Below are 17,435 nucleotides of genomic sequence, written 5' to 3' on the forward strand. Positions count from 1 at the left end.
CTTTTAGCCAGCTTTATTGATTTGTGCCTCCAGCTTCCAGTGCACCTAACCATTTAGAAATTCAAATTTTAGGGCAGAAATCAACTCATATGATGTGTTTCTAGGTATTTCTCAAAGCATGGATACCCAAAGGTCTAAAGCATCCTTCAGTCAGTTTGGAAGTGTTGTCTTAGCTTTAGACCACTACAGGCCCCAGAGTGAATTTCGAGAAAATAGCCAGCAGCGACCCCCGGCTCTCCTAAGCTGGAACTCATTGCCCCTTGCACACTTGGCTGGGTGAGCTGCACAGTACAAGGCTTGTCTCTGGCCGACCTCGACGAGTACTCTATTTCCAGATCTACTGGCCCAGATGATGGCTTTTTCCACGTCAGTGGACACAGTCACAAATATAGCAATCCAAGAGGTGGAAGCAGCAGTGGTGGCTGCAGCTAGAAGTGGAGAGGAAAGGACGAGAGATGCAAGTAGTGGCAGTAGGAGCACTGCATAGGAGTGAGTCACCCTCAGCAAGGGCCCTCCATCCGGTCAGTCAGCTGAGTTGCAGTCTATTATATTTTATTTTTCGGGGGTGTAAATATCCATGCCATTATGCACAGGGCAGCAAACATTTCTGTATCAATGTCACCGAAAAACACTGCAGACTACATATCATGGTAATGATCTTTGTGACCCTTCTGAAAAAGGACAGATAATGTAACTTAAATGTTCTCCCTTTTTTCCATTCAGATGTCAGATTTTTTTTTTTTTTAAAAGGTATAGTTTTGTACATTAAAGAAAATGAACACATTTTTCTTATGACCTTCTGCCTGCAATATTTGAATGGTACAATCAGAATTTAGTGGAATTTGGTGTAAACAACATTAAAGCATGGATCTATTCCACCTAGAATCAAAGCTTCAGTCTGCTGTTGGTGATGCAGTGGTGGAGGAGATATTTTTTGTACCCCTTTGAGCCCTCTAGTCCCAACTGAGCATTGTTTCCGCATCCTACCTGTTGTTGGTCCCCATGTTCATCCCATGTCACAAAACTCAGATCATCTCAAACTGGTTTCTTGAACATGACTGTGACTTTGCTGTACACAAATGACCTCCACAGTCACCAGATGTCAATCCTCCTTTGGGATGCGGTGGAATGGGAGATTCACATCATGGATGCAGAGACCACAGTGATGCAGAAACTGTGTGATGCTATAATGTCAGTACGGACCAAAAGGTTTGAGCACTGTTTCTAGCACATTGTTGAATCTAAGGCAGTTCTAAAGGCAAGGGGATCAAAGCAGCACTAGAAATTAGAAGAATATGTGGAACTGAACACAAAAATACTAAATTATAAGTGATTGTTACAGTAAGGTGTTAGTTAATTTCATGGTATTTCTAAGTTAGTCTTAAAACTCTATCAGACACAGAAGAAACACAGGCTGATTGTTCTGCATTTATTTAAAGTCTGCTAATTAATTTGATAAGCATCACATTAATTGACCTGAAATAGAAGCAAAAGTGAAGTGAAGGAAATTAAAATACTTATTGTCATTAATTGAAATCAAATCAGATAAGAGCAGAACAATTAATGTCTTAGTGACAAAAAGTAATTAACCAAGACTTTGGATCAGAAATTAATGATTTATTTATTTATTTATTTATTGGTTTTAAGGAAAGTAAGGTGTGCATACACTCATAGGCTTTTTCTAAACCAGTAATGCTATCATCTGTTGTTTTTTTTTTTTAAGAAAATGTACTATTATTATGCAGTTAAAAAAAAATTGGAACTGGTTTTAATTGGACATTCCTGCATTCCTGCTAGGCGCTTAAAATAGCGTTAAGGTTACACAACAAAACACCAATTAGATCCAATTTAGGAAAATTACAGCTGTAGTTACATAATTTAAGCCACCCAGCAATCATGAACGTATTCAAAAAAAAAAAAAACAAAGAAAAAGAAAAAAGAAAAAAACAACAGAGAAACAAAAAAGCTGGACTTGTTATACTTTTCATCCAGACTGAATGAGAAAAGAAGTTAAACCTAGGGCAGATTATGGAGTACTTCACAGAGCCAAGCTCACAGAATGCTGCTGAGACAGATGAGTGCAAGTGCATACTCACAGCCTGTTGTAACTCAGCATCCAGAGGAGACTGTAAACAATCACTGCATTGCCTACCAGCACAACATTTTGTATGTGTGTTAAACTGTGTGTTTCAGCATCAGTTAGTGTGTTTTTTTTCTTTTCATTGCTTTTATCCTTTATATCTGCAGTGCCTGCTGCAGTCATGCTGTTAATTCTACCTATTGGATTTTAGCAGATAATTTACTCCAAAATTCATTCACCAGGTTTTATTGTGTGCAGACAGACAGGGTTGTTAGCTGTTTTCATTTTCTGTGTTTACTTATTTGTCATTGTATTTATACATACATGCTCCATCTATCTATATTTTAAGTACTGGATACACTACATATAATACATATGTGGTCCATCTTGAGGCTACATGCGATTTTGTGAGTCAAACTCTGCCAGCTCCCTCACATATCTGCACCGCATGCAAGCCGCTGCGCTCCGTCTCGTGGAGCAACTTATTATGCATTACAAATATTGTATGTATGAAGATTGTAGTAATGGTATGGGTCTACTGAACCAAAACATGGCTGCGCATCTGGTGAGGGAATGCCAATGAGTTGGGAGCAAAGTGTACACAGTGGACAATCTGAACGTTATTTTTCCAAATGTAAATCAGAACAGGCATGCGCTCCAACAGCAAACTCACCCACACTCATCCTGTTGTCCTTACAATAAAAAAAACAAACAAACACAATTTTCTGTCATTGTGATTAAAAGGAAATTTCATTCAATTAAAAGACATTTATTAGCCATTTCTGTGGAGCTACAGTTAATAAATTCACCTGCTGTGTAATTGTTCAGCAAGGATAAATGGAACAGGTCTCATTCTCATTAATTAGCGAGGGCAGTGTAATGTGAAAACAGTTTATAAAGTCAATAGCTTACAATTATTTAACTATATGGAACGATGCCAAACTGCACCCTTATTCTACGTCAGTAGGCAGCGGTTCTCATTAAGTACACATGAGGCTCTGACCAGTATATCCATTATCTGATATAGCTGCCATTGTGCAAATGGCATGCTGCCTAAAGCTTCATGCTTCTTCCTTTATCGTGAAGGCTGATTTTTTTTTGGTTTTTTTGTCTTAAACTATTCCTGGATCACTACTCTGCTTTTCCAGTCCATGATGGATTACATCGTCATTGTTTAGCTAAAACACAGTCTTCAAAAAGCCTTCAGTAGATATGATCAAATCCTTTGTTGCCCTCCAAAAGGAAATTTGTTTTTACAGCCCACAGTTTAAATGGTAATATTAAAGAGCAGTAAGGCAAGACATTGACAGTTCACAGCGCATGCACACGTATAGTCTACATATTGGTGTGAGAGATGTAAACCCACCGATACAGTTATCAGCAACTTTTTTTAAAAAAAAGAAAGAAAAAACAGGATAAAGCGTCTTGTCCTTCTCCCTGTTTCTGTATTTTTGCACCGACTGTGTCTTTAGTTTTGATGAAAATCTAAACTGCTACACCAAGTTGACACTTTATTAGGTATGTCTGCGGTAAATGTTAATTTTATTACATTTACTTTTTAAATTTCGGGTTGCTTTTTACAGGTATACTATCTACAGTATGACAGGACCATTAACATCTACTGACGATTCTTATATCTAAAATAAGAGACGCCAAGTGACATGGAACAATGCAGAAAATGGACTCTAAAAGAAGGAAAAAAAGATGAATCACGTCACAAAGTGGGGAGACCACTTGACTAGGCACCGTGTCTCTGCTGGAAGCTGGCTCTGAGCACTAATATTTTCTGTTTCACATTAATCCCTGCTTGGCAGTCACCTTTGTGGGGCAAGCTTGTTTGTTAGCATCTCCAAAAAAAACCCCCCAAAACACTGGCACTTCTTACATCAGTACACTCCAAGCCTTGTATTGAGAGACAAGTGTAACAGTGGAGAAAAAAAGGAAAAAAGAAAAGAGACAGAGAGAGCAAGAGAGAGAGAGGCAGTAGGAGAGAGGCAGGGAAAATCAGAGCCAAGGAGACAGGAAAAAGACCTACAATGAAAAATAACTCCAAAACCAACACATCGAGAGTCTTGGCAATCACAACGGGGGTTTTGCAGGCATCACAGACAACAGATTCGCAAACAACACTCTGGTCTGGAATGGTGTCACCCCATGATTGATTTCTCCAAGCCAACTGATAAGTTTTCTGGGGTAGGCAATCTGTGAAGAAACGAATCAGTCGAGGTGAAAGAAAAACAATGTTTGAACCTGATGCATGGCAGCCAATACTCTGACGAGTAACATTTGCTCAGGGGTCAGTCACCTTGGAAAGGCAATCTGTGGGGAACAACAGTGCTGACTGTACTCTAAAGTAACTGCTCTTACCTCAGGGCTTTCTTTCTTTCTGTGTTTTGTTTTTTCTCCCATAACTTGCCAATGATGTTGATTTTCTTTGTTTTACTTGTATTATAATGCTGTCTTTTGGAGTGTGGCCACCATGGCATAGAGCCTAATTTCTACTGGCAAGTTCTTACTTGTTGGTTAATTTTCTGACCAAGAAATGTATTGGCCATGTATTCTCTGGTTAGAACGATCATGTTTCGCAAACAAAATGCTTAATATATTCTTGTCGGTTTTTTTTATCTTCTAAATTGAATTCCCAGTGGGTTCTGTGAGTCAGCCTGCTGGGTATGACTTCACCACCAAAACCAAATGCTTTGGCCTACTTTATCTAGCTCTGCATGTGAAATGTCCCCTGGTTATTTCGCACACAGCTCTGACCAGTGAGAGTCCAACTGTTTCAGACTATTTATGGGGCAGAGTGGGCAGGTTTGTGGTCCAGTAATCTATCCCTGGCAATATTCATCATCACCTTTTATAAAGCAGCCTATGTCTGTCTACCAGATGCCAAATACAGGCATTCACACCCCCACGCTCCAATGGGAAGCAAATTAGGACCAGACTAATGGTGCATGCAGGAACAAGAGGTAGTTTTATTTCTTTATTCATCACTGTAAATCCAGTAGCGATGATGAGAAGGAAAGAAGCTACAAATAGCCGAAGAATACCACTCAGTTTCTCGTTTTTTTGTTTTTTTTTTCAAAACACAAGAGTCAGTCTGAGCTCCAGGCTGCAACAACAGTGACAGTCACACATGAAGAGATTTAAATATCACAGTCTTCAAACATGGGAAAGCCAGACTGTCCCACAAACAAATACCCACAATTAGAAGACAGAAAATGTTGGCTGGGGATGTAAGGTGCTCTTGAGTGCTTAAGGCTAGGCGAGTGGAGACAGGCCCGGTGGGATAAATGAACTGAAAAGGGATGTAGGACCAGGAGATGGGTGGGATAAGGGGATACCAACACTGATTTATTCAGAAGCTCATTAGTGGAGACAGGCCAGGGCACCGGGGAACAGGGAGTTCACCCTCATTGGGGCTCATTACACACTGGCAAGAAACTGACCCAGCTGGGGCCAAAGTGGCACTCATCAGGGTAACACTGACTACCTTTACTCAGACAGAACCAGACTTGGCTCCAGTCTATGCGGTCTGTGGGAATGTTCATCTGTCTTCCTCTCTCTGTCGCATTCCCTCTTGTCTTCACTCACACTCACACACACTCCACTGGCTTTGCTTTCTCTCGGTCTTTGTCCTGTGAGTTGACTGGCATTCAGTCACGATCATCACGTGTAAACATCACACGGGATGAACTTAAATACCCGCGGCGGGGATGGCACAGCTGCTGGCATGGGGTGCTACATGTGAAAGAAAAGCAGACTGTGAATAAAGTAAACCCCAGAAGAGACTAATGTATCAGCCTGAAGGGAGAAGCATTTTTTTAAGCGGTGTTGTGGTTGTTGTTGGCAGAAATATAACTGCAGTTCAGGAAACTGGTTGAGAGACAGCCCATGGGCCTCTTGTCCTGGAATTCATGTGTGAATGATCACCGCATCCATAGTGACACACTGTGTACCTGAACAATAGCATTGGCTGGGTAGCTAAAAGAGAGCCAATTAGGATGGGGTTGGGGTATCTAGCTGAGGGGAGGCGAGCCAATTAAGCTGACAGAGCTGAGAGCGCTGTGTATGGAGAAAAACTGGCAGGGCATGCGAGCCTCAGGAGTCACACAGAACCAATAGGGGGCTCGCGCTTACTTTAGCCTGCTCACAAACCCTGCTGGGGTGTGAGATACGTCACACAGCTCAAAGAAAAAGGACCCCTTCAGAGTTGGGAGTAACAAAATATAATAATCATGGTACAGTTGTGGCTACTAATAAACTGCACTCACATTTGTCAGGTGTCCTTCAGATTGATTTAAAATCAGCCGTGAGGTATTAACTAGTTGGATATTCAGTCCTGTTAAACAAAAGCACCTTGTCTCTTTCCTCTCATCTAACTGTGGAGAGTTCTGTGACATGTTTCTGGGGATATCTCATCATCAGATCTATTATTCATCATTCTTTTTCATTTCTAATGACAGGAAAAGACTCCAGAGATACAGAAAAATGCTCATTACACCATCCTAAGTAAAAATAAATACATCATACCATAAATAGATAGTGTTGAAGTGGCAAATGAAGTAGGTGTGGAGTGCGGGTGAAGCTGAGTATACAGTGACGGGAGTGACTACAGGTGAGAGGTGAAGCTGTTGTGATAAATGCGATAAAGAAGGGAATGCAAGAAGAAAGAGAGAGGTGCCGCCCAAGACAGAATCACCAGCCGTTCAGGCACTGGTCATAAAACATGAAGGTGGAATTAAAAAGGCACAGCGTTGGAGATTACGGCTCAATTTCTGCCATGCATCCTTTAATTAATTAAAAAACCTGAAAGCAGAATCGGGGGATTAACAATGATGCACACATCCTTGGCCACGCTTTTCTTCTTTTTCACATCTAAGGTTTTTCGTGGATCTAATCCTTCAAGTCAGCATTCACAGAGCAGTCTAAATTAACTGTACAACTTATGAATGATATATAATTCTTGTCAACAGGAAATGTCTAATCAACTCCCAACTTACTTCTTATTCACACGGTTTTAAGCTTTACCCAATTTCCAACGTTCATATCGGGGGCACAATTTCAATTTTGCGAAGGACATATGCAAAAAAATCTATAAGATGAATTGAGTAAGCTAGACTTGCAAGTTTTAGCTCAAGGTCAGTCAAATTGCTGACTGGTATCTGAAATTAATGAAAAGTAATTTGTAGGGTTTGACACATTTCTTGGAAGCGTCAGTGTTTCAAAGGAGAATGAGTGTGGGAAAATAAAACTGACTGATTCCTTCTTGCGTAAGTCTGTGAGGTGAAAATGAAGGGTAAATGTTTTTGTTTTTTTTAAAACTATATATTTCCTCTTTGGCTGTAATGACCAACTGGCATTGCCCAAATGTGAGGCGCTGTGGCTTAGATGGTTAAAGCGCCTGTCTAGTAAACAGGAGATCCTGGGTTCGAATCCCAGCAGTGCCTTTTAAGAAATTTCCCACGCGTCGGACTAATAAAGGTTATCTTATCGACACCAGCCCACTCACCCCACTGAAATTGAGGGTGTCGAGGCGAGTCAAAGTGCCTCCACTATCATTATACCAAACATAGTTAGTAGCCTCATTGACAGACAATTTGAGGTGTTACTTCTTCTGTGCTCTCAGTGAAGTGTGAGAAATTTGTGGAACTTGAAGTACTGTCAGTGTTTTTCAGGTATGACAGCTGTATATTTTATGAAAGAGCGTTTTTTTTTTTTTTTTTTACTTAATTGCAAAAAAAATATTGGTTGAAAAATCAGTAAGGCGGGCTTGTTAATTAATGAGCAAGTTAATTCTTGTTCATGAATTAACTGTGATTAAGCATGTTTTTAGAAGGTGTTTTTTTTGTAATGAGTTCAATTTCACTAGAAACACCAAGGCCTTATTACTCCCAGACATGTTGAATGAATAAATCGTTTAGACAGAACCTGTCTGACGAAGTGAAGTTGGTTAAATGAACTGAAAAAGATCATGCCATGATCTAAAGAAACAGCTGAAAAACAAAGTCATCGACATCTGTCAGTCTGGAAAGCCATTTCTAAGGCTTTGAGACTAAACCGTTCCACCAATGCAGAAAGCCAGGAACAGTACTTTACTCTAAGAGGACAATGATGACTCATCCACTAAAACGGAAAAGAATCCAGAACAACATCAACATCAGAACTAAAGGCCTGACTTTCTTCAGTTAAGGTCAGAGATCATGACTCAAAAATATAAAAAAAGACTGGGCAAAAATGGCATCCATGGAAAACCTCCAAAGAGAAAATGACAGCTGACCAAAAAGAAAACAAAGGCTTGTCTCACATTTGCCAAAAAAACATTTTGATGATACCCAAGAGAAGATTCTTTGGACTCATGAGCCAAAAGTTGAACTTTCTGGAAGCTTTGAGTCTTGTTACAGTCACATAAAACTAAGACAGCATTTCATAAAAACACCACCATAGGAAGAGTCAAACATGGTGGTGTTAGTGTGTAGCTGCTTTGTTGCTTCAAGACCCGGAAAACTTGCCATAGTTGATGGAACCATGATTTTTGCTCTCCACCTGAAACTCCTAAAGAGGAATGTCTGGCCATCAGTTTGTGCACTTTAACTTCTTCAGGTTTGTAAAGAAACAGCTGGAAAACAAAGTCATTGACATCTGTGACTTTGAAGTCCAACTGCCTTCATTTCCAAGCTCTCAAGACTACCATGACCTGGATGACTGAAAACCTACACAGTCCATTGAGATGCTTTGGCACGACCTTAAAAGGTCATTCATGCATCAAAAATCCTCCAATTTAGTTGAATTAAAGCAATTCTGCAAAGAAGAGTGGGCCAAAATTCCTCCACAGCAGGTGAAACACTCATTGCCAGTTATTGCAAACACTTGATTGCACTTCTTGCTGTCAAGGGTGGCAGTTATTAGGTTTAGGGGAAATTACTTTTTTACAAAGGGCCAGGTAGGTTTTGTTTTTTCCCCTGAATAAATGGAATCATCATTTAAAACTTGCATTTTGTGTTAAATTTGATTTTTTTGGTCTAATATTAAAATGTTTGATAATCTGAAACATTTGTGTAACAAATATGTAAAGAAAAAAACCCTGAGAAATCAGGAAGAGAGCAAATACTTGGCACATGTTAATGAGATATTTTACTGCCCAGAATACCCAATTTTGATTTGGGGTTCAAATTTGGCAGCTCTGGCCACATGCACATTTAACTTCTTTTTCTTTTTTTTGTCATACCCATTTAGCCAGCCATCTTGTTTAAAGCATGAATTATTTTTATTTTGCTACCAGTATTTGTACCCCAACAGCTTAGAGCAAATCAGGCTCCCAAGCTGCCAACTGTTGTATCCAACACAGAGCCTGAGCTGTCACCCACAATCACATGAGCCACAGGATATGTGCCAGGGAGAGATTGCGAGACAATGAACTGAAAGCTGTATAATCTAGTCAGTTTTTTCATGCAAAAGCATCATACTTGTGTTTTACATTTCAAACAAAAAGAACGATCAGTTTTTTCTATATGTTAAATAAAATCAAATCATTTAAACAAACTGGAGGTATGTTGTTGTGATAGTGGAGCAGTCTTGGACGATCTGAAAGGTACAACACGTCACATAAACAATCAAAGTCCTTTCTGGTTTTGTCAGAAAATGGGAAAAGTTTTGAGCCCTCGAGTGCTGCTGGGCTCTCAGTCAAAGTAAAATGGTAAAATTTATCTCATCTTTTTCAGAACATGTATTTTCAGCTAGTTTGCTGCAGCATTTCTTTTTTTTTCTTCTCATGAATGTAATTTTTACACTCATGGCAAGTGAGAACATTGTGAAAATGGTCTATAGATGACATGGAACACAGGTGACTACCATTCATGACTTGGCTTTCAATGCCTGACGCTTAAAATTACCAATCTTAACTGACGGGTGTGACTTCAGCAATAGCATATCATTATAATATTAAGTAGATGTAATGTTAGAGTTCATTATGTCATAATGGATCTACCTTAGGCTACAGTCACACTAAGGAAAGCAGTGGAGTCTGCTGCATGACCAAAATTACTGCGACCGTGTGCAATCAACTTGCGATCTTGCCTCTGAAGCCTTTGAAGACTGGAATCAGATTTCAGATCACTCACGTTCTCATTGTGTGCTCATTGGCTCTGCTTTGACAGTCACCACCATCGCTAAACAGCATATCAAACACATTACATTAGTGCACTTAATTGCATGCTATGTGGTCAAATGTTGTGCATGTTGGACGCTCTTTGTAGTGATCAGTGTTGGTGTCATTACTTATAAAAGTGATGTATTACACATATTACATAGAAAACTTTTCTTAAAAGTAATCAAATACGTTACTTAATAACTTCATGGAGTAACTCATTTGTTACATTACTTCTTACATTACTCGTGTTCTCTGTACATTCACCTTAAACCATTGTCTCTTAATTAGCAGTTAACAATATAAACCTCAGGCTACAGCCCCACATACAACACAAATCCCTATCCCTAAAAACAATTTTTCTCTTAGTATTGTGGTATGAACACAAACGCAAAGCAAAGATGAAAATCAACCAAACAGACTTTAAAGCAAACACGACAGTGATGCTACTTTAGAAACATGAACAGGTAGAAACGGAGACTAAAGCCTGACTGTTCCTTTGTTTGTTACCTGTTGAAGCTCAGGCTGTGGCTGCTGGGCTGGGGACAGCAGTGTTATCAATGCTCTTTGCCAGCTTTACGTTAGCATGTTGTCTGTGCATTTGCTGCAAAGAGTTGAGTTAGCACCATAATGGAGTTCTTTCTGTTCTACAGTTTTCACTTTACCATTGAGCTGTCATTCTTGTAGCTCAAGTGCAAGTAGAGCCAATAAGCGGAACTGACAGGAAAGCAGACTAACAACTCCGAGGAACTGAACTACTGAGAACCAGTCCTCCACAAGAACCAGTTTTTGATTCCCGACTTCCATCTTCAAACTGACTTTGGTGCATAGAGACGCCAATAAAATTGGGATAAAATGCCAATACAATGCCACTTTATGTGTAGGCATACTATGTTGTTTTGACTGAACAGGCTCAAGTTGGCAATTACATGCAATTAGTTTCCAATAGCACAGCGATAAGAGGCAAATCTATTGCTCTCTGTTACAAATCTGTTGCTATGTGCATTGGGAAAAGTGCACTGCTCTTGATATCAGATCAAATTGTCATCAAAGCATATATGTAAAATACAAAATGTAAACATTGTAAACATGTTGTGTAAATTAACTGACATATTAGTTAACTTCTGAACTGTGGTTTATAACATTTTTCTATATTCACAGTGGTTTTCACTACTTAAGGTCTATCCATCAGCTCAGATTTTCAGATATGATCGTGATACAAGCAAGACGAGCAATTATTGACAAGCTGCATAGAAAACAGCTACAGTAGAAAGATATTGGGACTGGGAATGCCAAACCCATTCATACATGTATTCCTTTCCATTATCTAACATCAGAACAGATTGGTTTTTATGTATGAATTTGTACCCTGGTCACTTTCTCATAAATTCATGAAAGCAAGCACTTATATATATCACTTAAAACTTAAAACTAAAATTAAAATATATGCTGGCACACTAATGGATTCACAAACACAAAATTAGACCTATGTATGTATCCTGCAGTTTGAGTGTTTGAGTGAGTGTTGGAAAAACATTCAAAACAAGGTAAGGCAAAAGTAAGGTGCCAACACTATCAACATTAACCCAAGACACCCACTTTTAGTCTCTAAAGACAAAATCCTAATATCGGGATTTATCCACATTTCATTATAGTTCCTGATCCATCTCTGGGTCTTGGTTACAGGTGCTGCAGTCAAAGTAGAGAACTCAAGAACAGTCTCTCCCAGGCCAATTTTGCATTTCCAAGTTAGCCAAGACATGCAGTGGTGTCATTATGTTCTGGGTCTGCCCTAGGGCCCCCTTCCACACGTCATTTAGGAGGCACCAGGAGTTATCCTAGTCGGATCCCTAAACAAACTAAGCTGGCTATTTTCAATTTCTCCAGAATAGCCAAACTCTACATCCTGTCTCTGAGAGAGAGCCTAGAAGGGTGTCTGCCATTTATCTGTGATCTCATTCTTTTGGTCACTACCCAGAGTTCATGACCATAGGCGAATGTAGAAATTGTTTTATTTTTATATCAAAGGAATCTTTTAAATTGCACTTGGTCTGGCCCCTCACCTGGGACCAATTTGCCCTGGGGATACCACCGGTGGCAAACCTAGCCTCTGGAAGAGGTGGTGATTCATGGAGGGGACAGAGTTTGTGACCTATCAGATTTACAAGACTGACAGATAAAAATATAATCTGAGCTTTGAAATAAAAAACCCAAAACAGAACAACCACTCAAGGCTTTTGTCGAGGATCCAGCTGTTTGCAGAATATTTTTTCTGGTTTACTCAAACTTGTAGGTAGCAAAAAGATCCATCCATAATTAAGTTTGTTGCATGAATTTATACACATGGCACAGCAGCACTGACTACACTCGTAAAAGATTATACAGGTGCTGAGACAGAATCAGTGAAGATATAATAACAAATTACACCATGCACATCACTTCAGACACAGAGTCACAGTTTATCAACTGGAGTTTAATAACTGTCTGACTGGTTGATGTATTCCTGTAACTACATTTAGGTCCACTTTAAACAAAAGGAACTTAGATTATGTCACTTACTTTAAAGAATCATTAAATCTACTGAAAACAGCTTTTTGAATCACTTGTATCATTTACAATGTTTAGTGGAAAGTAAAGTGAGAACAAGTAAAAAGTTGAATTGTAGCTTTATGGTTTTAAAGATTTACTTTATCATTTTTATTTTTCAATCTTTTCTTGGATGCCAGTGGATCCCCAACGGGACCTGTTTATTTATTTATTCTTATTAATAAGGCCTAGATCAACATTAAAACATTAAAGATTAAAAAGCCAAAGGTTGTTGACATTGAAAGATTCATTTTTAACCTTCTTTTAAGAAATTTTTGAAACTGTGAACCTATACTTACAAGCATGCAATCTGGTGAATCAATCTATACATTTTAAACATTTCCCTTAATTGAATCACAGATGAACAAGATTAAACTGAAAGCTAATAAAACATGATTCAGTTTCAACTCATCGCATTTTCTCTGATTCATCGTCAAGTCGATTTGGCATCTGTACTTTGAGTGGTAATATCTGTCTCACATCCATCACCGGCTCATCCCAATCCTAGGCAACCATCAAGGGAGTGTTTTAATTCACTGGTCTAATTAAAAGATAATGGTCAGCATTCACAGATGTCAATGAAGTTCATGTGCACACCTTAATCACAAGATAACTACTCTGATGTAGTGGAAGACAGTGAAAAAGCTACTTCTTGTTCGTTCTCTGCTTGCTGCCCAATAAGAAGCGAATAATGATGAACAGTGAAAGCTTCATGTTAACGACAAAAACACTGACTACTCTTTATCCATTAGGATAGATTTTATCCATTAGGATAAAGATTTTTTTTTTTAAAATAGAGAGAAATGGACTGTGCACCATACTGTTAGGTACATACTAGTACAGTTTTATATTTTTTCATATTTCTTTAGTATTTTTTCATGTGTGATTGGACACATATTTTCCTCACTTGACCAGCATCTAGATTTTCCAGCTTAAAAACAAAAACAAAAAAAGGATACAGACTCTCTTATATACCTTTTTATTACACAAATATTCATGTAACATGAATTATGCACTAGGTATTAACAGTGTCTTTTCCTTTTCTTCATATGTTTTGTTTTATGTCTGACTAGCCAACACTTCAACTGTAAATTGTGCTAGACTTTTTTTGATGTCCAAGTGAGGTGACCATTAGCCTAAGGCTTTCTTTCATTCACTGAGAAATTTGTATTGTGTTGCATGAACTTTGCAGAAAAAAAGTAGAAAATTGCTTGAAAATGCCACCTATTGCACAACACTGTGTCTTGGACTGAAAAGTTTGACAATGGCCATATGCTATTTCAGGCATGTCACAGACATCAGGCCTCACCTCCAGCAGCTTTTCAATAAGCAATCACACCGTTTCTCCAGGCAACTGTTTTCCTCTTCTCTGTTTCTTTGATAGCTCTGTCAGTCATTCAAGCAGCGAGGGTAAGATGATTTTCCACATGCTTTTCCCCTGTGGGTCAAATGCAAGGGTCATTCAAAACTCCAGAAATGGAAAATGTAGCACATCATTATTTTTTTTCTAGCAGGACCCAAATGAACTTTAATTATTTTGACTCAACCACTGTCACAAACTACAGTTTACATATACTGAGAATGACTATGGTTATTAGTGAAATCAGACACTGTAATGAAAGCTAGGCTATATAATATAACAAGTAGAAAGCTAACAACAAGCATAATATTGATAAAATCCATAAATAGTTCGCTGGCAATGAGTTTTAAAAGGTTTTTAATTTACTGCCATATTTCACTTATCCATCATTCAGTCTGATAATAGTACACTGTATTATATTTTTTAACCATTTTTCCAATGTTAATACTACTATTAATAATAATAAAGAGCATATATTATATGATGCAAATAGAAAATAAAGTACATATTGAAGACTTTCCCTTTTGAAACTTCTAATTCACATTTCTTTTTTGTATTTTTCACCAAATATTTAAAAAGTAGGAAGAAAAGACAAAAATTCTTCAAGTTTAAAAGCACAACAAAGTAACCATGTTTATTAAGTATGGAGCAGTGATGCACTGTCAGGGCAAGCAATGCAAACAGTGCTTGTCCACAGAAATCTAAAAATAGGTATTCAATTTAAATGAAGCTTCAGCTTTCTCTGTCCATTCCAAGATACATAATTGTGATGCAGATTGTCTGAGGTTGTTCCTCATAAAATATAAAATGTGTCTTGTAAAAGAAATTAAAGCATCTCCTTTCATCTCAAGCAGCATTCTGCTATAAAGCTTTTGGCTCGCTTTCATTCATTCTTTAAATTATTGCCATGCTGTGGCTGCAGTAGGCTATTGTTTCTGGAAGAAGTCCAGAGACAATAGCCAGCTGCTTGCCTCCAATTCCACTAAAATCTGTAGCATTTGTCAAGCCTCATGAACGAGACTTTTTCACCTATTTTTTTCTGTAATATTGTGGCGTCTTTACACTAAAAGACTCATGTTGTATAAATATATCTGCTACCTATAATATTGGGAATATGTTTTGACTTTTTAAATATTGATCGATATAACACCGATGGAGTGTTATTTCTGCAGAAAACTGTATTTTCTCAATTTGTCAATAATATAGTTTCACATGTTCTAAGGTCTTTTGATAGCAGGATATTGCTAATTTTACTTTTAAATTTTCTCCAGCATTCATCATTGTCAACAAATGCTAATTACTTTGATGACAAGTGAAAATGACCATGCAGAGTGGAACAAGATGCAAGACAGCCATCGCGAAATCACAAAAACCGTAAGTTGTAATCTGATCTGATTTCTTGTTGTCAGGATGTCATTGTATCTGCTTGTCTTTCAGTAAAAGTCATAGCATGGAACCATTTTGAAAAGTTGCATTATGATGTAATCCTTAGAGCCGGTGATCAGAAGACCTCAGTGGTCACTCCCTCTGAAATTAACTGCTGGAATGAATCACAGACTCATTAATGAAGAGTGTTATCACATTCCTGCAGATCAAGATTAATGAGTTGTAATAATGATGCATACCAGTAAAGTGACATTCACTTCAAGGATATTTAATGAAGCTTCATCCTTCTCTGTCCACTGCGAGATACATAATTGGGATGCAGATTGTCTGGGATTGTTCCTCATAAAATATAAAATGTGTCTTGTAAAAGAAATCACATAAGCTAATAACAGTACGCTAGCAGTAAATATTAATGTGATTTGCATTAATCTCCACTGCATTACCGAGTTGATGATAAAGGGGTTTGTATCAGAGAAAATGATCACCCACTAAAATCAAAGGCCTTTATGTATTGTTAATATGATATTGGAGTGAAATATTATTATGCTCTTATCATATATCAGCTCCCCCAAATTTAGCAGAAATACGGAATATACTGGTGTTACTCAAAGTAAAAAATGTTGGGACTTACAATACATGACAGCTGGTTCTGCCATGCACGGGGTCCAATCTTTTCATTCTAATTAGCATATCACACAGGCTACTTATTTGAGCACACACACACACACACACACACACACACACACACACACACACACACACACACATATATATATACATATGGGTCATTTACTGAATTCCAGTTCGGTACTGCAAAAGGATACCAGTGCAAGAGGTCAGTCAAGAAAAAACACATATTAGCAATCTACTGACACCAATAATGACAAAAGAGCTGAGCTCGTGTAAAATGTAAAACAAAAGAGAATGAGGCAGATGACCAAGAGTCACTTCAACAGATCTATAGAAGTCCTCTGCAGGAAGAAAGAATTTTCCAGAAGGACAACTGTCAGTTAGCCCTCTATGTTGCCCAATGATCGTCTGCTTTAAATGTAAAGGAGTACAGGGCATGAAAAAAAGTCTCTCGTCTAATGAGACCAGGAAAAACTCTTTGAATGCTCTCCTATCCCTACATCTGAGAGTGATGCTATAAAAAAACCCCCAACAACTTCCATTTGTTACTTCTAGGTGTGGATATTATCCAGATTGTGCTAATAGCTTCCAAAAAAAAAAAAAAAATCCCTTCAGTTGATTGTAAAAAGTCCAGCAAGAGAATTAACAAGGACTAGAAAAAGAGATCACATTTCTTACATATTAGATTCTGCACAGAGTGACAGGGAATTTTTTTTTTTTTATCCCTAACCTTCTGGAAATGCTTGCTCAGGGGGGATTGTTGGATCATAGGAATTCTCTATGATCCAACAATCCCACAGTGTAAAGCACAATGAGATACATGTCCTTTGTGAACTGACATTATTTGAATGAAACTGAACCAAACTGAACTCCAACCACTATTTCCTGCCAACTCAAAGCAGTTTTTCATCACCTGGATCATCCCTACACTCAAGTGTGCAGTGCTTTGGGAGGATGAATGCAGAACAAATTCAGAAAGGTCTCTAAAGAAAACCAAGAAAGGCTACAGTCAAACTGCGCAAAACAACCGAGAGACCTAAAGGAGGAAGTTTATAGATGCTTCCTATCCAATTTAACAGAGCTTGAGAGGATCAGCAGGAAGGAATGGCATACACTACCCAAAGTCAGATGTAAGAAGTTCAATTCAGTTCAATTTTTTTATATAGTGCCAAATCACAACAGCAGTTGCCTTAAGGCAGTGGTTCCCAAACTTTTTTTGCTGGGCCCCCCTTGTTTAACAAGAAAAA

At 38.3% G+C, this 17,435-nt stretch overlaps 1 non-coding gene across 1 annotated transcript; it reads left to right on the forward strand.

The window, feature by feature from the left end:
• Positions 1 to 7,456: 7,456 nt before the first annotated feature.
• On the forward strand, positions 7,457 to 7,530 carry trnat-agu (transfer RNA threonine (anticodon AGU)). The gene has a single exon. It is a non-coding gene; the product is annotated as a tRNA-Thr (tRNA).
• The last annotated feature ends 9,905 nt before the right edge of the window (positions 7,531 to 17,435 follow it).

Source organism: Oreochromis niloticus, linkage group LG14 (assembly GCF_001858045.2).
Source record: "Oreochromis niloticus isolate F11D_XX linkage group LG14, O_niloticus_UMD_NMBU, whole genome shotgun sequence".
Classification (NCBI taxonomy): Eukaryota; Metazoa; Chordata; class Actinopteri; order Cichliformes; family Cichlidae; genus Oreochromis; species Oreochromis niloticus.